At 36.6% G+C, this 24,248-nt stretch overlaps 1 long non-coding RNA gene across 1 annotated transcript; it reads left to right on the plus strand.

The window, feature by feature from the left end:
- The first annotated feature begins 3,215 nt into the window (after window positions 1-3,215).
- LOC122449967 lies at window positions 3,216-21,631 on the plus strand. The gene is made up of 3 exons (XR_006272042.1): window positions 3,216-3,323; window positions 3,846-3,853; window positions 21,576-21,631. It is a non-coding gene; the product is annotated as an uncharacterized LOC122449967 (long non-coding RNA).
- Window positions 21,632-24,248: the final 2,617 nt, after the last annotated feature.

The raw sequence follows: 24,248 nt of genomic DNA on the forward strand, positions 1-24,248 counted from the left end.
AAGAAAAATAAACTTGCCAATGAATTCAAAATTCTCAGGATGGGATCATTTCACTGACAAAGTAAAATAAATAAGGCATTGTAATTTACTTATCGGATGTTCTCTATAATTTTAAATGCAAATAAGTACTTAAAATATGCATTATAATTTAAAAATATTCCTGTGAATAATTATGCAAGAAAATGAGGGAGAATAAATGTCTCCCTGTCCAAGAGGATCGCTTTTATTACCTGCTAATTTGCTTAAATTGTATTATTAGAAGGACTCACCTGGATTAGGATATGGATTCCAAAAGGCTGCACTGAGAAGACAGCTATGTTTTCTTAAATGCTGTGTCTGTGCTCCTGCATAAATATGTATTTTTTGTTGAAGTATAATTGATTTACAATCATATGTTAGTTTTAGAGGTACAACTTAGCAATTCAACATTCTTATAGATTATAATACATTTAAAGTTATTACAAAATACTGGCTTTTTTCCTGTTGTTTTTGTTGTTGTTATTCAGTTGCTAAATCATGTCCCACTCTTTGGGACCCAACGGATTGCAGCACACCAGGCTTTCCTGTGCTTTCCTGTCTCACGGAGTTCACTCAAATTCATGTCCATTGAGTCGGTAATATTATCTAACCTTCTCATCCTCTGCCGTCCTCTTCTCCTTTTGCCTTCAGTCTTTTCCAGCATCAGGGTCTCTTCCAATGAGTCAGCTCTTATCAGGTGGCCAAAATATTGGAGTTTCAGCTTCAGCATCAGTCCTTCCAATGAACATTCAGGGTTGATTTCCTTTAGTATGGGCAGGTTTGATCTCTTTGCAGTCCAAGGGACTCTCAAGAGTCTTCTCCAGCACTACAATGTGAAAGCATGAATTCTTCAGGGCTCAGACTTATTTATGGCACAACTCTCACCCCCATGCATGACTACTAGAAAATCAATAGCTTTGGCTATACAGTCTCTGCTTTTTAATATGCTATGTTTGTTGTAGCTTTCCTTCCTAGGAGCAAGCCACAATTTCATGGCTCCAGTCACCATCCACAGTAATTTTGGAGCCTAAGAAATTAAAAATCTGTCACTGCTTCCACTTTTCCCTCATCTATTGCCAGGAAGTAGTGGGGCCAGATACCATGATCTTAGTTGTTTAATGTTGAGCTTCAAGCCAGTTTTTTCACCCTCCTTTTTCATCCTGTGCTGTACAATAAATATACATATCATCCTCCAGTCATTTATTTTATACTTGGTACATTGTACTTCTTAATAGCCTAACACAACCTTGCCCCTCTCCCTTTCCCTCTTCACATGGGTAACCATTGTTTTGTTCTCTGTATCTATTTCCATTTTGTTATATTTGCTCTTTTTTTTTTTTTTTTTAGATTCCACAGTTAAATGGTAATTTTCAGCATTTGTCTTTCTTTGTTCGACTTACTTCACTAAGTTAATACACTTTAGGTTAATCAGTATTGATGAAAATAGTAAAACTGTATTCATTTCTATATGAGTAATAAATATATCTATACATATCAGATCTTTATAGATTCACTGGTTGATAGTCACTTAGGATGCTTCCTTATTTTGAAAATAGTAAATGATGCTGCTAAGAACATTAGAGTGCATGTATCTTTTCCAATTAGAGTTTTCATTTTGGGGGGATATATACACAAGAGTCCCTTGGACTGCAAGGAGATCCAACCAGTCCATCCTAAAAGAGATCAGTCCTGGGTGTTCATTGGAAGGACTGATGTTGAAGCTGAAACTCCAATACTTTGGCCACCTGATGCGAAGAGCTGACTCATTGGAAAAGACCCTGATGCTGTGAAAGATTGAGGGCAGGAGGAGAAAGGGACGACAGAGGATGAGATGGTTGAGTGGATGAGATGGCATCACCGACTCAATAGACATGGGTTTGGGTGGACTGTGGTTCGTGGGGTCACAAAGAGTCGTACATGACTGAGCAACTGAACTGAACTGAACTGATACCCAAGAATAGAATTTCAGGATCAAAGCGTTGTTATATTTTAAATATCTTGAGGAAACTTACAATATTTTTCACAGTGACTGCAATAATTCACATTTCTACTAACAGTGTACTAGGCTACCCTTTTCTCCACATTCTCACCAATATTTGTTACTTGTGATCTTTTTTATTTTATTTTATTTTATTTTTTAATTAGAGTATAGTTGCTTTACAATGTTGTGTTAGTTTCTACTGTACACAAAGTGAATCAGCTGCCTGTATACATACATCCCCTCTCTTTTTGGAGTTCATCCCATTTAGGTCACCGTGCTTATAGACTAAAACCCAAAGGAATTCAGAAGTTGCTTTATGAGTCAGAACGTGGCTGAGATCTGAATCATTTATTGGACCTAGATTTTCTCTTCTATAAACTCGCAAGAGCAACAGTATGGGCTGTTGTGAGGATTAAAGAATGTAAGAGCTCAAATCTACTCAGTGCGGTGAACTGCTCTTTCTGTAATGCAAACTCCCTGGTTGCTAGGTCAACTTTTTATTCTTTGCTAGATATATATATATCTATATATAGATATATATATATTAACTGAAGGATAACTGATTTATGGAATTTGTTGTTTTCTGTCAAACCTCAACATGAATCAGCCGTAGGTATATATATCCCCCTCCTTTTACAACCTCTATTTTACATATGGTAATTTAAGTTTCCATGTTACTCTTTCCGTACATCTCACCCTCTTCTCCCCTCTCCCCATGTCCATAATTCTATTCTCTATGTCTATTTCTCCATTGCTGCCCTACAAATCAACTCTTCAGTACCATTTTTCTAGATTCTGTGTACATACATTAAAATATGATATTTATCTTTCTCTTTCTGACTTTCTTCAGTCTGTATAATAGGCTCTAGGTTCATCCTCTTCTTTAAAACTGACTTAAATGCATTCTTTCTTATGGCTGAGTAATTGTGCATATGTACCACAACTTATTTAACCAGTTGTCTGTTGATGGACATCTAAATTGCTTCTATGTTCTAGCTATTATAAATAGTGCTGCAAAGAACATTGGGATACATGTGTCTTTTTCAGTTTTGGTTTCCTCAGGGTATATGCCTAGGAGTGATTGCTGGGTCATATGGTGGTTTTAGTCCTAGTTTTTTAAGGAATATCCATACCGTCTTCCATAGTGGCTGTATAAATTTACATTCTCACCAACAGTGCAAGGATGTTCCCTTTTCTCCACACCCTCTCCAAGTTTGTTTGTAGACATTTTGATGGTGGTCATTATGACCGGTGTGAGGTGATATCTCATTGTAGTTTTGATGTGCATTTCTCTAATAATGACTGATGTTGAGCATCTTTTCATGTATTTAGCCATCTTTACGTCTTCTTTGGAGTTTAGATCTTTTCCCCAATTTTTGATTGAGTTGTTTGTTTTTCTGGTATTTAGTTGTATGAGCTACTTCTATACTTAGAAAATTAATCCTTTGTCAATTGTTTCACTTGTTATTATTTTCTCCCATTCTGAGTGTTGTCTTTTCACTTTGGTTATAGTTTCCTTTTCAGTGCAAAAGTTTTTAAGCTTAATCAGGTCCCAGTTGTTTAATTTTGTTTTTATTTCCATTACTCTAGGAGGTGAGTCATAGAGGATCTTGCTTTGATTTGTGTCATTGAGTTTTCTGCCCTTTTCCTCTTAAGAGTTTTATAGTCTCTGGTCTCACATTTAAGTCTTATCCATTTTGAATTTATCTTTGCCTATGGTGTTAGTAAGTGTTCTGATTTCATTCTTTTACATGTAGCTGTCCAGTTTTCCCAGCACCATTTATTGAAGAGGCTGTCTGTGCCCCATTGTATATTGTTGCCTCCTTTGTCAAAAATAAGGTAATAGGTGCATGGGTTTTTTCTGGGCTTTCTATCTGTTCCATTAATCTATATTTCTGTTTTTGTGCCAGTACCATACTGTCTTGATGACTGTAGGTTTGTAGTATAATCTGAAGTTAGGAAGGTTGATTCCTCCAGCTCCATTTTTCTTTCTCAAGACTGCTTTGACTTTTCAGGGTCTTTTGTGTTTCCATATGAATTGTAAATTTTTTCATTCTAATTCTGTGAAAAATGCCATTGGTAATTTGAAAGAGATTGCATTGAATCTGTAGATTGAATTTGGCAGTTTAGTCACTTTCACAATATTGATTCTTCTTATCAGGAAGGTGGAATATCTCTCCATCTCTTTCTGTCATCTTTGATTTCTTTCATTAGTGTCTCATAATTTTCTATGTACAGTTATATTTGACCTCCTTAAGTAAGTTTATTCCTAGATATTATATTCTTTTTGTTGCAATGGTGATGGGAATGATTCCTTAATTCCTCTTTCTGATTTTTCATTGTTAGTATATAGAAATGCACGTGATTTCTGTGTATTGATTTTGTATCAGGTGACTTTGCTAAATTCACTGATTAGCTCTAGTAATTTTCTGATAGTATCTTTAGGGTTTTCTATATACAGTATCATGTCATTTGCAAAAATGAGAGTTTTACATCTTTTTTGACCTGGATTCCTTTTATTTCTTTTTTTTATCTGACTGCTGTAGCTAAAACTTCCAAAACTTGAATAATAGTGATGAAAGTGGACACCCTTGTTTTGTTCCTGATCTTAGGGGAAATGTTTTCAGTTTTTCCACAATTGAGAATAATGTTTGCTGTAGGCTTATTATATATGACATTTACTATGTTAAGGTAGGTTCCTTCTATGCCCATTTCTTGAAGAGTTTTAATCATAAATGGGTGTTGAAATTTGTCAGTGGCTTTTTCTGTACCTATTGAGATTATCATATGGTTTTTATCTTTCAATTTGTTAATATGGTGTATCACATTCATTGATGTGTGTATATTGAAGAATCCATGCATCCCTGGAATAAACATAACTTGATCATGGTGTATGAGCTTTTTAATGTGTTGTTGAATTCTGTTTGCTAAAACTCTGTTGAGGATTTTTGCATTTATGTTCATCAGTGATATTGGCCTGTAGTTTCCTTTTTTTTTTTTTTTAATATTGTCTTTGTGTGGTGTTGGAGAAGACTCTTGAGAATCCCTTGGACTGCAAGGAGATCCAACCAGTCCATCCTAAAGGATATCAGTCCTGAGTGTTCATTGGAAGGACTGATGTCGAAGCTGAAACTCCAATACTTTGGCCACCTGATGCGAAGAGCTGCTTCATTTGAAAAGACCCTGATTCTGGGAAAGATTGAGGGCAGGAGAAGAAGGGGACGACAGAGGATGATATGGTTGGATGGCATCACCTACTCAATGGACATGGATTTGGGTGGACTCTGGGAGCTGGTGATGGACAGGGAGGCCTGGCGTGCTGTGGTTCATGGGGTCGCAAAAAGTCAGACACGACTGAGCAACTGAACTGAACTGACCTGTCTGGTTATGCTCTCAGGGTGATGGTGGCCTCGTAGAATGAGTTTGAAAGTGTTCCTTCCTCTGCAGTTTTTTGAAAGTGTTTTAGAAGTATAAGCATTAACTCCTCTAAATGTTTGATAGAATTCTCTTGTGAAGCCATCTGGTCCTGGGCTTTTGTTTTTTTGAAAATTTTTGATCACAGCTTCAATTTCAGTGTTTGTAATTGGGTTATTCATAATTTCCATTTCTTCCTGGTTCAGCCTTGGAAGATTGAACTCCTCTAATTATCTTTCCATTTCTTCCAGGATATCCATTTTATTGCCATATAGTGGTTCATAATAGTCTCTTATAATCCTTTTTATTTCTACATTGTCTACTGTAACCTCTCCTTTGTCATTTCTATTTTGTTGATTCGATTATTTTCTCTTTTTTTCTTAATGAAACTGGCTAAAGATTGGTCAATTTTGTTTACCTTCTCTGAGAACCAGCTTTTAGATTTATTAATTTTTCCTTTTTTTTTTTTTTCTTTTGCATTTATTTCTGTTCTAATCTTTCTCATTTCTTTCCTTCTGTTAATTTTGGGATGTTTTTGTCCTTCTTTTTCCAGATGTTTTAGGTTTAAAGTTAGGTTGTCTATTTGATATTTTTCTTGTCTCCTGATATGATTGTATTGCTGGATACCTGATAACTGATATGTATTAGGAGGAAACACAGATGAAAGATGTCAAGCTATATAAGGAAGCAAGAACTGGGAGTGTTTGACACAAGGCTTTTCACAATGTGACCAAAAACTGATAGACTTTTTTTTAAAAGTATTAACATTACTGACTTCATCACTGTCATAATTATTAAGATCAAATTGAGGCCCAGAGAGATTAACTGACTTGCTCCAGACCACCCAACTAGAAAAGAATCCCTGCTCTAATTTGAATTCTAATCTACTCAATTCCAAGGCCTTTATCTCTTGGACCCATTTAGAAAATTTGGGGCAATGGAACACCAGCATCAGAATGCAAAAAAAAAAAAAAAAAAAAAAAGTGTTGCCTCCACCCAGTTTGGGGATCCAGAATTGCTGTTCCAACATTTTTTTTTTTTTTTTTTTAATAGCAATTTCTCAGATGGTGTTTAGGTGATACTAGCGGTGAAGGTTGATGCTAAAGCTGAAGCTCCAATACTCTGGCCACCTGATACTAAGGAAAACACCCTGATGCTGGGAAAGATTGAAGGGAAAAAGAGAAGAGGGTGTCAAGGATGAGATGGTTAGATAGCATTACCAACTGAATAGAGATGAATTTGAGCAAACTCTGGGAGGGAGCAAAAGACAGGGAACTCTACTCTTTGTTCTTTGGTGACCTAAATGAGAAGGAAATCCAAAAACAGAGGGAATATATGTAAACTTAGAGCTGATTCATTTTGCTATACAGCAGAAACTAACACAACATTGTAAAGCAAATATACTCCAATAAAAATTAATTTAAAACATAAATAAAAGCTTACAAAAGAAAAAAAAAAAAAAGAACTGCTTCTGTTGCATCTCATGGGTTTTGAGTTGTTGTGTTTTCATTGTCAGTTGTTTCTAGAATTTTTTCAAATTTCCCTTTTGATTTCTTCAGTAACCTGTTGTTTATTTAGAAATGTATTGGTTAATCTCCATGTGTTTTTATTTTTTACAGTATTTTTTTTCCCCTTGTAACTGATATCTAGTCTCATAGCATTGTGGTGGGAAAAGATGCCTGATCTGATTTTAATTTTTTTAAATTTACTGAGGTTTGATTTCTGAGCCATGATGTGGTCTATCCTGGAGAATGCTCCAGGTGCACGTGAGAAGAAGCTGTATCCTCCTGCATTTGGATGGAATGTCCTGAAGTTATCAATGAGATCCATCTCATCTAATGTATCATTTAAGACTTGTGTTTCCTTATTAATTATCTCATTTGGTGATCTGTCTATTGGTGTAATTGGGGGTGTTAAAATCTCCTACTATTATTGCATTACTGTTCATTTCTCCTTTTATATATGTAAGTGTTTGTCTTATGTAGTGAGGTGCTCCTATGTTGGGTGCATAGATATTTACAATTGCTATGTCTTTGTCTTGGATTGATCCCTTGATCATTATGTAGTGTCCTTCCTTATCTCTTGTAATATTCTTTATTTTAATGTGCATTTTGTCTGCTCTGAGGATTATTATTCCAGTTCTTTTTTATTTTTTTTTTTGCTTTCCATTTATATAGAATATATTTTTCCATCCTCTCACTTGCAGTTTATATGTGTCTTTAGGTCTGAAGTAGGTTTGTTATAGACAGCATATATATATGGGTCCTGTGTGTTTGTATTCATTCAGCCAGTCTGTGTCTTTTGGTCGGAGCATTAACCCATTTACATTTAAAGCAATTATTTATAAACATGTTAATATTGCCATTTTCTTAATTGTTTGGGGGTTGATTTTGTAGATTTTTTTTTCTTTTCTTGTATTTCCTGACTGTGTAAATCCCTTTAACATTTTCGTAAAGCTGGGTTGGTGGTACTGGATTCTCTTAACTTTAAGAAAAAGAAATGCAAAAAAGCAAACTGGCTGTCTGAGGAGGCCTTACAAATAGCTGTGCAAAGAAGAGAAGCGAAAAGCAAAGGAGAAAAGGAAAGACAGACCCATCTGAATGCAGAGTTACAAATAATAGTAAGGAGAGATAAGAAAGCCTTCCTCAGCAATCAGTGCAAAGAAATAGAAGAAAACAATTGAATAGGAAAGACTAGAGATCTCTTCAAGAAAATTAGAGATACTAAAGGAACATATCATGCAAAGATGGGCACAATAAAGGACGGAAATGGTATGGACCTAAGAGAAGCAAAATATATTAAGAAGATGTAGTAAGAATACACAAACAAACTATACAAAAAAGATCTTCATGACCCAGATAAGCTTGAAGGTGTGATCACCCACCTAAAGCCAGATATCCTGGAATGCAAAGAGAAGTCGGCTTTAGGAAGCATCCCTACTAACAAAGCTTGTGGAAGTGATGGAAATTCCGGTTGAGCTATTTCAAATCCAAAAAGATGATGCTATGCAAGTGCTGCACTCAATATGCCAGCAAATTTGGAAAACTAAGCAGTGGACACAGGACTGGAAAATGTCAGTGTTCCTTCCAATTCCAAAGAAAGGCAATGCCAAAGAATGCTCTAACAACCACACAATTGCACTCATCTCACATGCTAGCAAAGTAATACTCAAAATTTTCCAAGCCAGGCTTCAAGAGTATGTAAACTGTGAACTTCCAGGTGTTCAAGCTGGATTTAGAAAAGGCAGAGGAACCAGAGATCAAATTTCAAACATTGGTTGGGTCATCGAAAAAGCGAGAGAGTTCCAGGGGAAAAAAAAAAAAAAATCTTCTGCTTTACTAACTAGCCAGAGTCTTTGACTGTGTGGATCACAGCAAACTGTGGAAAATTCTTCAAGAGATGGGAATACCAGACCACCTGACCTTCCTCTTGAGAAATCTGTATGCAGGTCAGGATGCAACAGTTAGAACTGGATATGGAACAACAGACTGGTTCCAGTTAGTGAAAGGAGTATGTCAAGGATGTATATTGTTGCCCTGCTTATTTGACTTCTATGCAGAATACACCATGAGAAATGCTGGGCTAGATAAAGCACAAACTGAAATCAAAATTGCAGGGGGAAATATCAGTAACCTCAGGTATGCAGATAACATCACCCTTACGAACAGAAAGTGGAGAAGAACAAAAGAACCTCTTGATGAGAGTGAAAGAAGAGAGTGAAAAAATTGGCTTAAAGCTCAACATTCAGAAAACTAAGATCATGGCATTGATCCCATCACTTCATTGGAAATAGATGTGGAAAAAAATGGAAATATGACAGACTTTATTTTGTGGGGCTCCAAAATCACTGCAGATGGTGACTGCAGCCATGACATTAAAAGATGCTTGTTCCTTGGAAAAAAGTTATGACCAATCTAGACAACACATTAAAAAGCACAGATATTCTTTTGCCAAAAAATCTCCATCTAATCAAAGCTTTTGTTTTTCTAGTAGTCATGTATGGATGTGAGAGTTGGACCATAAAGAAAGCTGAGTACCAAAGAATTGATGCTTTTGAACAGTGGTGTTGGAGAAGACTCTTGAGAGTCCCTTGAAGTACAAGGAAATCCAACCAGTCCATCCTAAAGGAAATCAGTCCTTCATTAGAAGTACTGATGCTGAAGCTGAAACTCCAATACTTTGGCCACAAGATGTGAAGAACTGACTCATTTGAAAAGACCCTGATGCTGGGAAAGATTGAAGGCAGGACAAAAAGGGGATGACAGAGGATGAGATGGTTGGATGGCATCACCGACTCAATGGACCTGAGTCTGAGTAGGCACCATTAGTTGGTGATGGACAGGGAGGCCTGGTGTGCTGCAGTCCATGGGGTCGCATGCAAAGATTCGATGTGACCAAACGACTGAACTGTACTGAACTTGCTTGTCTGAAAAGATTTTGATTTCTCCATCAATTTTGAATGAGATCCTTGCCTGGTGCAGTAGTCTTGGTTGTAGATTTTTCCCTATCAGCACTTTAAATACACCCTGCCATTCCCTTCTGGCCTTCAGAGTTTCTTCTTATAGATCAGCTGTTAAATGTATGGGGTTTCCCTTGTATGTAACTTGTTGCTTTTCCCTTGCTGCATTTAATATTCTTTCTTTGTGTTTATCCTTTGTTGGTTTGACTAGTATGTGTCTTGAAGGGTTTCTCCTTGGATTTATCCTGTGTGGGACTCTTTGTGCCTCTTGGACTTGAATGACTATTTCCTTTAGCATGTTGGGGAAGTTTTCAACTATAATCTCTTCAAAAGTTTTCTCATACCCTTTCTTTTTCTCTTCTTCTTCTGGGACCCCTATAACTCAAATGTTGTTGCATTTGATATTATCCCAGAGGTCTCTGAAACTATCCTCAGTTCTTTTCATTCATTTTACTTTATTCTGCTCTTCATAAGTTATTTCCACCATTTTGTCTTCCAACTCACTAATTTGTTCTTCTTCAGATATTGATGCTATTGATTCCTCCTAGAGTATTTTTAATTTCAGTAATTGTGTTGTTTGTCTCTGTTTGTTTATTCTTTAATTCTTCTAGGTCTTTGTTAATTTTTTTTTTTTTTTTCCATTTTCTCCAATCTGTTTTCAAGGTTTTTGATCATCTTTTCTATCATTATTCTGAATTCTTTTTCGGGTAGTTTGGCTATTTCCTCTTCATTTATTTGGACTTCTGTGTTTCTAGTTTGTTCCTTCATTTGTGGACTATGTCTCTTCTTTTTCACTATTTTGTTTAAACTTATTGTGTTTGAAGTCTCCTTTTCCCAGGCATCAAGGCTGAATTCTATCTTGCTTTTGGTTTCTGCCCTTCTAATATTGGTCCATTGGTTTGTGTAAGGTTTGTATAGGGTGAGATTTGTGCTGAGTTTTTTTTTTTTTTTTTCCATCTGATGGGCAAGGCTGAGTGAGGTGGTAATCTTCTCTGCTGATGATTGTGTTTGCATTTTTGCTTTGTTTGTTGTTTGGAGGTTACTGGTGGTTGGGTGATGCTGGGTCTTGTATTCAAGGGGTTTCCTTTATGGGAATTCTCACTATTTGATACACCCTAGGGTAAGTTCCAGAGAAGGCAATGGCACCCCACTCCAGTACTTTTGCATGGAAAATCCCATGGACAGAGGAGCCTGGTAGGCTACAGTCCATGGGGTCACTAAGAGTTGGACACGACTGAGCGACTTCACTTTGACTTTTCACTTTTGTGCACTCAACAAGGAAATGGCAACCCACTCCACTGTTCTTGCCTGGAGAATCCCAGGGACGGGGAGCCTGGTGGGCTGCCGTCTATGGGGTCACACAGAGTCGGACACGACTGAAGCGACTTAGCAGCAGCAGCAACAGGGTAAGTTCTCTGGTAGTCTAGGGTCTTGGATTCAGTGCTCCCACTCAAAAGGCTCAGGGCTTGATCTCTGGTCAGGAATGAAGATTTCATAAGTGTGTTTTTATGGCAATAAGTGAGATTAAAATAATACCCCCAAAATGAGAAACCAAAGATGAATCCCAGACAAACGGCAGTTACAAAACCAGGCAAATGATAATTAGTATAAAAGAATATACACCCAGAAGCAAAACAGTTCAACAAAAATAAAGTACAACAGATTGACCTGGAGAACAAAGGAAACAAAAAATTATGTCTACCAGCTGAGAACAAAACTAACTAAAGCACAAAATGGAAAAGAAAACTAAAACAAGGTGCCAAGTGGGAAATAAAGCAATGAAAACAAAACTAACAAATTTGTTGAGAGGAAAGGGAAGAAATAAAAGAAAGAAGGAATATATATGCAAAGTTAAACAGAGGTAGATAAAGATTTATATATCTTAAAATCACCTCCAAGGGGAAAAGAACAGTAGGAAATGAAAACAAGGGAATAAATAATAATAAGTTTAACAAATTAAAATTAAAGAAAAAGATAAAAGAAAAGAAAAAAAGAAAAAAAAGAAGAAGAAAGAAAGAAAGGAAAACTCCACAGGACTACAAAAGCCCAATGGAGAGACAGAGGTTTATAACAACAATGAAAAGTGATTGAAAAGAAAAGAAAAAAACTCAAAACCTTAATTAGATTTTACAGTGAAGTAAGGTTGACAACTACAACAGAGGAGGGGAAGGAAAATGAAAAAGAAAATAAAAAATAAAAATCCAAAATAAACTACAGAAGAAGTCAGAACATAAGAACAATAAATGTTTGTCTTGAGTCACTGATGTCAGGGTCCTTTCCCTCGATGGGAGTCACAGTCCACGTCACCTCCCTAGGATACCCTCCAACACTGTGCTGGTCTCTGGACCTGCTGTGGGGACAGCTCAGACTCTAATCTGGTCCTACTCCTGGTTCTTGCCTCCATGTCCACAGCTATCAGAACTAGTGTATTTGTTTTGTGGGAGCTCTCAATGTTGTTTTATATATTCCATAGACAGAGTCTACCTAGTTGATCATGTGGATTTTATCTACAGCTTGTTCAGCTGATGGGAAGGATTTGGGTCTTCTTCCTTAGCCACACTGCCCCTGGGTTTCAACTGTGTCTTTATTTCCACCTCTGCATGCGTGTCATCCACTGAGGTTTTCTATGAGCCTTCTCCGGAGGACATGGGTCTGCCCCAGTGAGGACCAGATGTGGAGATTGTGCAGTTGCTTGGGTTGCAGGGGTTCTGGCAGCACCAGGTAGTCAGGGGAGTTGGCAGCTAAGGAAGCAGGAAATACAGTGCTCTAGAAGGGTATGTCAATGAGTATTGGCCAATACAACCCAGTATTCTTGCCTGGAGAAGCCCCCTGACAGAGAAACCTGGCAGGCCACAGCCCACAGGGTCACAAAGAGTTGTGCACGACGGAAGCATGCAGGGTGGATAGATGCAAGGCTCTTTTTTTTTTTTTTTCTGCCTGTGGCACTCTCCTCCAGTGAAGGTTAAGCCTGAAGGTGGTGCAGCTGCTCTGGTCACAGAAACCCTGGTGGTGCCAAGTGTGCAGGGACATGGACAGAAGTTACGCCCCTATCAGAGTCTTTTTAGACCCTCTGGTAGCTGGAGATGAGTAGGCCTCTTTGGCCAGTCTTTCTTGGCAGCTCTGCCTGTTCAGGCACTTAGAGGGCTCCTATGCCAGGGGTCCTTCTCTGTTGCCTGGCATGTCAAGCACATAAAGCCTCCTCCAACCCCCAGCTGGTGTCCTCCTCTGTAAATCAGCACATCAGGCATTTAAAGGGACACCTGGGTGGGGTCCTACTCTGTAGTTCAGTGCATCAATCACTACTATAGGGTCCCACTCTATAATTCCATGCATCAGCGCCTGATGGTCCAGCCTCTCTATTGTTCAGCTCCTGGCCCATGGGGAGAGAGAGGCTATGGTGATGGCTCCACCCACTATGCGTGACTCAGCAGTGTCACCTTGCTTCCATGGCTGCCTGACTTTCCTCCACAGGCATTTCCCACCACAGTCTCCCTCACATCCTGTCTGTCTGTCTCTCCACAGTCAACAGCAACCCTCACCCTGGGATTGCTCCACAGTCCCTATGTTACAGCTCCCAACCATTGCATGTTCTAGGGGACCTGCATCCCTGCCTGGGGTACGTATGGCTGCAACAAGGTCTGTCTGATTCTCATTCAATTTAGGCTGTCACAGATCAGCTGTTTCACTTTCAGCCTTAAATATTTCTTTCTCTGAATCAGAAAATTGCCCCGATGTGGGGATCAGACCCCTGCTTCAGTTCCCCCACCTGCCAAGTGCAGGTCCAGTCTTACTCACTCCTGTTTTCTCCCAGTTCCTTCGTCCTATCGAGTTTGCATGGTTTTATGTACTCTTTTCTATTGGTCAGGTACTTCTGCCTGCTCTCAGCTGGTGTTCTGCATGCACTTCTGTGTTGAAGACATATCCCTGATGTATCTATGGAGAGAGATGTAATCCACCTACTCCTCCACCATCTTGTTCTGCCCCCTGACTTTAGTTTTAATGTGCAATGTATCTGCAATGTTATAGTTGGGATACTGGGAAAAAAAAAAAAAAATTGTAATTCAATTGTGTAAGTTTTTATGTGCACTGGCAAGGTCTTAAATCATTTTACCACATCACAAATTACAGTAGCAACCACAAGAATAAGGCTCTTTTGTTGTTGTTGCTGTTAGTTCTTTATTTTGCCACTGAGCTGTTTGGAATATTGGTTCCACATGATCAGCTCTTTTTGGTATAATTATACACTAAAAGTGACAGAAAAATCCTGTGGGTTTTAACTTTCAGGAGGCACAGAAGCTTGTTAGATGAAAATTATCTAACATACACAGGAAGCATCACCTGTAATAGCTAGTTTAAATTCATATCATTTAATTACAGTTTTCCCTAAACAATTCTGGTAAGAACTTGAATATATGTTGTGGTTTCCCAGTAAGAAATTCTATAAACTTCAGTATGCCAGGTGAAAATATGTATAACAGATTTAATTATAAAAAGCAGACTATTTAACAACTTTAGACATGCCAGGAAAAATAATCATAAAGAAAAAGCATTGTGATAATAGTTATAAAAGCCAAAATTTCTTCTCCTATTAAAATTTTAGCCAACTCTTTGGAGATTTTATTAAAATTATTTCTGTTACATGAAGATTCTATTTTTTTTTTTGGTAAGAAACATATTATTTATTGCAAAATTATAGACAAATTTCCTCCCTGATTCAAGGACATATGTGGTTGAGGGGCCAGCAACAAGATTTTGCTACAATAAGGAACTATTTTCTATAAATGCTGTCCTCTCCTGATGGGCCTGAAGTTCTCTCTCCACCTGAGTTACTTGTCAGCTGTTGGCTGGGGGAAAGTGGGTGGGAGAAAGCTAGAGGGAGGAATCTAAAACAAACAAAATTAAGTAGAGAGATTCTTTGTCCTTCTGGGCCTAAAATTACCCGCCTCTGCCTAGACAACAGCAGCCTGCAACACCAGTACTTGCTTAGGAATAACATATTCATAGGTCAGATACTCAGTTTTACCACCAAGAGATATCAGCTTTCCCAGACTGGGAAAACTCTATTCCTCATGCAGCACCCAGAAAGGAACAAGAGGAACCCCAGTGACATGAGATAAACCAAGAAGACCAACATGGTAGTACAAAGACTAAAAAAAGTTCACAAAAGAAGCTCAAGACCTGTATTTTACAGCTAAGCAGGGGAATTGCAAGCTAAAATAACAACAGCAATAACAACATCAACAAAATTGCATAGAACTCTGTGTATTCTTGCCTGAAGAAGTCCATGGACAGAGGAATCTGGTGGGTTACAGTCTATGGGGTCACAAAGAGTTGGACATAACTGAGGGACTAACACTTTCACTTTCACAGTATTCCTAACATAACGCTAAAATATCTAGAATAAAAAAAAAAAAAAAAACTTATACAAGGAACCAAGAAAACAGTTTAAAGGAGAAGAGAAGATTAAGTGACACAAACAATGAGATGTAGGATTTATGTGAAAAGGATTATAAAGTAACTATGTGCAAAGGATCATGAAGTAACTATGTGCAAGGGATCATAAAGTAACTGTGCAAAGGATAATAAAGTCACTATGAAAACAATCCAAATAGCTAAAATTATTATTAAACAAATTTTTAAAATATAGAACTCCAACAGGTAATTAAAAGTTATAGTAAAGAATCAAATGAGAATTATAAAACTGAAAAATATAATAATATAAATTAATAAAAGCTCACTAGATGAACTCAAGTGTTGAGTAACAGAGAAAGTAATAAGTGAATTGAAGGAGAAGTGAAATGAATTTACTCAGTTTAATAGAAATATAAATAAATAGATCTCTAGGGATCTAATAATGATAGTTTCATCATTTATATCATTGGATACTAGAAGAAAAGGATAAAGAGAGTGGGATTGAAATATTATTTTAAAAATAAAAGTTAGACATTTTTTCTCATTTGGCAAAAAATATAAACATATTGAAGAAGCAGAGAAAATGCAGTGAGAAACAACCCCCAAAAATCTACCCCAAGATACATTATAATTAAACTTCTGAAACCTAAAGCCATTGAAAAGCCTTGAAAGTACCTAGAGATAAATGATATATTACCTCTACAGGAACATGAATTCAAGTGACAGCATAGTTCTTATCGAAAACCACAGAAACCAGAATGAAGGGACACAATATTTTCAACGTGCTGAAAAAATAACTGTCTATCTTTACCGCTATGTGAGGTGAATAGGATGAAGAAACAGACACATTTATCAATAATTTATTTGATTGCAAATAGTCTAAATATGCCACATAAAAGGCATAGATTGGAAGAAAAGATACAAATGTGGCAAAACTACATTTTTTATAAGAAATGTGATTTAAATTCAATTATATGGATAGGTTGAGAGTAAAAAGGTAAAAACATACACCATGAAAATATTAATTTTAAAAAAAGTGGTTATATTAATATCTGATATAATACACTTTTGAGGAAAGAAAAATTGCTAGAAACAAAGGGGGGATTGCACACTGATCAGAGGATTAATCAAACCATGAAAACTATAAATTTATATAAACCAAACAAGAGAGTCTCAAAGTACATGAAACAAAAACGAATAGATTCAAGAGGAATATATGCAAATCTGAAATTATAGTTAGAAATTTTAGCATCTCTTGTCAGAACTGAAAGAGCTGGAAGAGGTGGAAATTCAGGAGGAATATAGATCTGAAAAATACAATTGACCAATGGGATATAACACATGATAAACATCCCACCCAATATTGGCAAATGAACTTTTGTTTTCAAATGCTCATGAAAGTTCACCAACATGGAACATATATTTAGTCACCGAAGCAAGCTTGAAATACTAAAAAAAAAAAAAGCATAGCTCAAAGCATATTCCCTGAGCATAATGAAATGAAACTATAATTTAATAATATAAGAACAGAAGGAATATCTCTGTTTATCCCTGTTAAATTTTACCTTCCTAAATAATCCATGCATCTAAAAGAATGATTGAGGAAATAAAAAATATAATTAAATTAAAAAGAAAAAACAAAATATCAAAATATATGGGTTTCAGCCAAACCAGTGATGCAAGGGAAATGCACAGCACTGAATGCTAACATTGAGAGAAAAGAAAGTACCTCATATGAATGATCTATGTTCCCAATTCAAACAAAGATTAAAAAAGAACAATGAAAACACGTGACAAGCAGAAAGAAGGGAAAAGTTAAAAGCAGAATTTGGCAACATTAAAAATAGGAAAACCACAGATAAAATCAATGAAACAAACAAGAAAAGCTAGTCCTTAATACAAAAGTCAAGAAAGTTGACAGAGGGGAGAGGTTAAGATAGTGGAATAAAAAGAAATGAAGCACACATACTCCCATAAATATATCAAAAATACTTCTTTGTGTGGAACAATTTTCACGGAATACCCACTACATGGGCAGAAGACCTCATACAACCAAAATGCAAGAAAAGTCACCCTACAACTGGGTATGACAAAATTTTTTAAAAAAGGAATCAAGATAGGACCTACACTCTCAGGAGGGAGCTATGAAAGAGGAAAGATTCCCTATGGGGAGACCTGTTGGGTCAGAAAGGGAGATTCAGAGGCTCCAAGGAAAATGTAAAATACACTTGGTGCAGGCAGAACAAAGAGTAACTAGTATAGATGGTCCCAGTCACCCTGTTACAGTCCACAACCTGAGATGCACATGTGTTCAACCAGCACAGGAGCTGGCTGTTGAAAGTCAGACTTTGGTGGACAGATTTAAGGAAAGGCATAGAGACACAGAGACAGCCTGGAGGGGCTGAAGAGTTGGCTGGGTTGTATCTGAGACTGTTTGAAAGATGGAGACCAAAGGCTGCAATAAAAATCCCATTGTTAACACACATGTTAAAGGAGGGACAGTATCCAGCCACAGCAACCTCATTCTTGGTGTCCTTTTACCAGGTCTGGGAGCACAAAAGCCTGAGTAGTTGACCACATACTGAAGGAGGCAAGGTTGCAATTGAGCTGATCCCTAGAAGTCATGTGATTTTGGAAACTGGGCTAAAATCAGAGCCATGTTCAGCAACTTTGAGAAATTATTGTCTGTAGAACATCCCAGTGGATTACTGGTGCTTCCCTGGTTTGAGTGGGTACTGAGTTAGAAGCTGCAGGCTTTGTAGGTCCATGCGTGCAGAGGTGGAGCCAGCACCTGAGGGATATCTAGGGTGATTCCTGGCATTCTCACAGGTGAGGAAGGTCTGAGGACAGTGCTGACAACAGGATATCATGTGAACAGGTGACAGATGACACCACAGAGTGCAGTTCCTTGTGGGCAGTTGCTATGGAGGAATACTCAGAGTCTCCTCTCCCACCAGAAATATTCCAGTCCTTCCTACTCAACATCAGAGCTCAGAAACAGATCTCAGGGATCTATTCCAACAACTGGGCAGAAGACCCTACTCCCAACAAAGGTGTGACAACCACAGAGTGAAGAGAGTCTGTATAACATCTAGTAGTGTTTCTGGCCACAACATCACCAATCACACTACTTATGAATTTGCCAACACATACTGAGGAAAGACACTCTAGTTATCCATGCTAAAAATAGCCCACACCAAAAATATTGGCCTCACACAGGCCACTCAGGGATATGAATGCTATACTCATTCATGTCTGGCTCTGTGACCCCACAGGTGAAAGCCACGCCAGGCTCCTCTGTCCATGGACTTTTCCAGGAAAGAAGACTGGAGCAGGCTGTCATTTCCTACTCCAGGGTATCTTTCTGACCCAGGAATCAAACCTGTGTCTCTTGTGTCTCCTCCATTGTTAGGTGGACTCTTTACCAGTGAACCACCTGGGAAAGGTTACTTAAAGATGGTCCTACATAAACAGAGTCTTTCAAGACCATAATAGGTAACTGTTTTTCCTAAATTCATAAAACCAAAGAAAACAAGTAAAATGAAGAAGCAGAGGGACCATTTCTAATTAAATACAATACAAATCCCTTCAAAGAACAAGCAATAAAACCAGATCCCAAATTCAAAGTTGAGGTAATAAAAATAGTGAAGGAATTAAGAAAGTTTATTCATTGAAATGCAGATCACTATAAAAATAGTGACTGTAAAGAGGAGACAATTATAATTAAAAAACATTTGCTGTGACAAAAGCTGACATAAAGGCTGTAAGTAGTAAAGTAAATAATGCATAAAATGAATAAGTGATCTGGAAGATAAAATAATGGTAATTATCCAATCCAGATAACAGACAGAAAGCCAAATGAAGAAGAAAAGAAAGCAATATAAGAGACCTATGGAATAGCATAAAGCATATCCCTATGCATAATAAGGATTCCAGAAGGGAAAGTAAGAGAAAACGGTCAAAATGTACTTTAAGAAATTATGGATGAAAAAGTTCCAAACCTAAAAAATAGGAAACAGATATCCAAGTACAGGAAGCAAGAGGATCCCAAACAAAATAAGCACAAACAAACCTATGCTAAGACATATCATAATTCAAATGGCAAAAGATAGAGAACTCTAAAATAAGCAAGGGTAAAACATAGGATTAGTTACAAAGGAATCCCCATAAGTCTATAAGCATTTTTTTGTTTGTTTGTTTTTTTTTTTGCTGTAGAGACAGTCCAGGCTAGTATGCGGTGGCAAGATATACTCAAAGTCCTGAAAGGAAAAACTTGCAACCAAGGATATTCTACCAAGCAAAGTTATCATTTAGAGTAGAAAGAAATATAGAGCACTTCTCATAGATGCAAAAACTGAAAGAATACAACAATATTAAATATATCCTAAAATAAATGATAAAAGGTGTTTTTTTAAGTCAAAAAGAAGCAAGAATTAATAAGAAAGGAAAAAAATGGAAAATAAATCACTTGAGTCAAGCTATAGATTATTACTATTTTTTAATGAAACTGACCCACTTTAGAACAAAGGACAAATATGGATTGAAAGTTATAGGACTAGAAAAGATATTTCATGCAAATAGAAATTAAAGTGAGGTAGCAATATTCATATTGGACAAAATAGACTTTAAAACAAAGGCAATAAAGAAAAATAAAGGACATTATACAATGATAAAAAGATCAATATGAAAAGAGGATATTACATTTATTAACCTAATGCATCCAATATAGGAGCACTAAAATATATAAAACAATTACTAACTGATATAAAAGGAGAAATTAATGGAAATACAATAAAACTAGGAGACTTTAACACCCCACTGACATCAATGAGCTGCTCTTCCAGACAGAAGATCAAAAAGGCAGCAGAGATGCTAAAGGACAGAATATATTTTATTTATATTTTTAAAACATTGCTTTAAAAGAAAAGCTTAATATGCATATTTTCAAAAGTGCCGTCTCTAGGATTGACCATATACTAGGGCACAAAGCAATTTCCAATGAATTTAAAAAGATACACAATTTTTTAAGCATCTTTTTTGGGTCACAATGTCATGAAACTAGAAATCAACCACAGAAAGATAAATGAGAAAGAAAAAAAAAAAAAAATGACCACATGGAAACTAAGCAACATGTTACTAAAAAAAAAAAGTCAGCAATAAAATAAAAAAGAAAATGAATTCATATATATATACACATATTGTATGTATTCATTTGTATTATTTTTTTTTATCTTATTGCTGACCCATTGATTTTATTTTATTTTTTTGTATATATTTTGAGATAAATTAAAGCAAAACAAAACCATACAAAGTCAGTGGGAAACAGAAAAAGCAGTCTTTTTTTTTTTTTTGCTTCATCATCAGCAATAAACTTTATTTTATTTATTTATTTATTTATTTTTTATTAGTTGGAGGCTAATTACTTCACAACATTTCAGTGGGTTTTCTCATGCATTGATATGAATCAGCCATAGATTTACACGTATTCCCCATCCCGATCCCCCCTCCCACCTCCCTCTCCACCCGATTCCTCTGGGTCTTCCCAGTGCACCAGGCCCGAGCACTTTCTCATGCATCCCACCTGGGCTGGTGATCTGTTTCACCATAGATAATATACATGCTGTTCTTTGAAACATCCCACCCTCACCTTCTCCCACAGAGTTCAAAAGTCTGTTCTGTACTTCTGTGTCTCTTTTTCTGTTTTGCATATAGGGTTATCGTTACCATCTTTCTAAATTCCATATATATGTGTTAGTATGCTGTAATGTTCTTTATCTTTCTGGCTTACTTCACTCTGTATAATGGGCTCCAGTTTCATCCATCTCATTAGAACTGATTCAAATGAATTCTTTTTAATGGCTGAGTAATATTCCATGGTGTATATGTACCACAGCTTCCTTATCCATTCATCTGCTGATGGGCATCTAGGTTGCTTCCATGTCCTGGCTATTATAAACAGTGCTGCGATGAACATTGGGGTGCACGTGTCTCTTTCAGATCTGGTTTCCTCAGTGTGTATGCCCAGAAGTGGGATTGCTGGGTCATATGGCAGTTCTATTTCCAGTTTTTTAAGAAATCTCCACACTGTTTTCCATAGTGGCTGTACTAGTTTGCATTCCCACCAACAGTGTAAGAGGGTTCCCTTTTCTCCACACCCTCTCCAGCATTTATTGCTTGTAGACTTTTGGATAGCAGCCATCCTGACTGGCGTGTAATGGTACCTCATTGTGGTTTTGATTTGCATTTCTCTGATAATGAGTGATGTTGAGCATCTTTTCATGTGTTTGTTAGCCATCTGTATGTCTTCTTTGGAGAAATGTCTGTTTAGTTCTTTGGCCCATTTTTTGATTGGGTCATTTATTTTTCTGGAATTGAGCTTCAGGAGTTGCTTGTATATTTTTGAGATTAATCCTTTGTCTGTTTCTTCATTTGCTATTATTTTCTCCCAATCTGAGGGCTGTCTTTTCACCTTACTTAGAGTTTCCTTTGTAGTGCAAAAGCTTTTAAGTAAGACCAGAAACTATAAAACTCCTAGAGGAGAACCTAGGCAAAACACTCTCCAACATAAGTCACAGCAAGATCCTCTATGACCCACCTCCCAGAATATTGGAAATAAAAGCAAAACTAAACAAATGGGACCTAATGAAAAAGCAGTCTTAAAGGGAAGTTCATAGCAAAAAGTATTTCATAAAAATACAAGAAAAGTGGCAAATAAACAACCTAAGTGAAAGTGTTAGTCACTCAAGTCATATACAACTCTTTGTAACCCCATGGACTGTAGCACACGAGGCTCCTCTGTGCATGGAATTTTCCAGGCAAGAATACTGGAGTCAGTAGCCATTCCCTTCGCCAAGGGATCTTCCTGACTCAGGGATTGAACCCAAGTCTCCTGCATTGCAGGCAGATTTTTTACTGTCTGAACCACCAGGGAAGCTCCCTTAACAACCTAAACTACCACTTAAAGGAGTGAAAAAAAGAGGAACAAATTAAACCTAAAGTCAGCAGAAGGAAGGAAATGATAAAATCAGAGAAGAAATAAATACAGTTGAGTTGCTGTTGTTGTTGTTGTTTTTTAATAGTGCAAAAATCAGTAAAACTAGGACTTTTTTTTTTTTTTTTCCTGAAAGATAAACAAAATTGACACACCGAGGGCCAGGATCACCAAAAAGAGAAGAAAGAGGACCCAAATAAATTAAATAAGAAATGAAAAGATGAGATAATAAAGTTGCTTAAATTAAAAATAATAATAATAATAATGATAATAAGAGAATACTATGGTAAATTGTATACTAGAAAAGGACAAAAAGCATACAGTTCACAAATGCTGAATCAAGAAGAAACAGATAATTTGACAGAAAAATCACGAGAAGCAAAGTATAATCTGTAATGAAAATAAACTTCTTGTAAACAAAAGTCCAGGACCAGATGACTTCATTGGGGAATTCTTCTAAACATACAAAGAAGACCATATACTGAGCCTTTTGAAACTTTTCCAAAATGTTAAAGAGAAGGAAATACTCCAAAAGTCATTCTATGAAGCCACCATAACTCTGATAACAAGACTAGACAAAGGCAAAGCCAAAAAAAAAAAAAAAGTTACAGGCAAATATTTTTAATGAATATAGATGCAAAATTTTATCAACAAAATATTAGTGGACTGATTCAAATGACACATAAAAAATGATCATATGACATGACTGAGTTGGATTCACCTCAGGTTCAAAAGGGTAGTTTCATACATGTAAATCAATCAATGTGATACATCCCATTCATATAAGGAAAGACAAAAAACAAGATAATCTCAGTAGACTCAGAAAAAGTATTTGATCTAATTCAACACCTCTTTGTGATTTAGGAAAAAAAAAAAAAAAAACTTTTACCAAATTGTGTATAAAAAAACCATATCTAATATCATATCAACTATTAAGACAAACCCACAGTCAATATGATACTCAACTGTGGAAAGCTGAAAGGCTTCCTGCTAAGATCTGGAACAAGAGTAGCATGCCCACTCTGATCATGTCTATTCAACATAGTAAAGGAAGACCTAGCCATGGCAATCAGAGGAGAAAAATAAATGAAATATAACCAAATTATAAGGAGAGAGGTAAAATTATCATTATATGCAGATGATATGATCTATGTATAGAAAACCCTAAAGACTCTACATAAAAACTCTGAAACAGATGAATGAATTCAACAAGGGAGCAGGATACAACATTAATATAAGGAAATCTGTTTCATTTCTTTACCCTAACAATGAAATAATATAAAGGGACAGGAGAAAACAAAACAAAACAAAACAGAATTTTAAAATCTCATCAAAAGATACAACACTTATGAAGGGAGCAATTAAGATGGCAGAATAATAGATTGTGAGACTCACTTCTTCCCACAAATATAACAAAAATACATGTACATGGGAAACTATTGCTGGCAGAAGATCTCAGACTTCTGAAAGGGCAAGAGCATCTCCACATAAATGGGTAGGACAATAAAATAATAAATAAAAAGCATAATAGGAATTCGGAGAAGGCAATGACAACCCACTCCAGTGCTCTTGCCTGGAAAATCCCAGGGACGGGGGGGCCCGGTGGGCTGCCATCTATGGGGTCACTTAGCAGCAGCAGCAGCAGCATGTGACTAATAGACTAAGGTAAGGAGACAGAGGAAGAAATTAACACATTTGAAAAAGAAAATAATGAGAAATAAAAAACACAATACATTTACAAAAACAAAAACAAACAAACAAAAAAAAGCCGATAAGTATACTATGACAGAAAATCATCAAACAACGAAAGGAAAAGCAAAAGGACAAAGAAGTATCAAATCAATATGAAAACCGTGTTTACAGTGGCAATAAATACATGTCTATCAAAAATTAACTTAAATGTTAGCAAGGTAGCAGGAAATAAGATTAACATCCAGAAATCAGTTCTCTATACAAACAATGAACTATCAGAA

Source organism: Cervus canadensis, chromosome 11, assembly GCF_019320065.1.
Source record: "Cervus canadensis isolate Bull #8, Minnesota chromosome 11, ASM1932006v1, whole genome shotgun sequence".
NCBI lineage: Eukaryota > Metazoa > Chordata > Mammalia > Artiodactyla > Cervidae > Cervus > Cervus canadensis.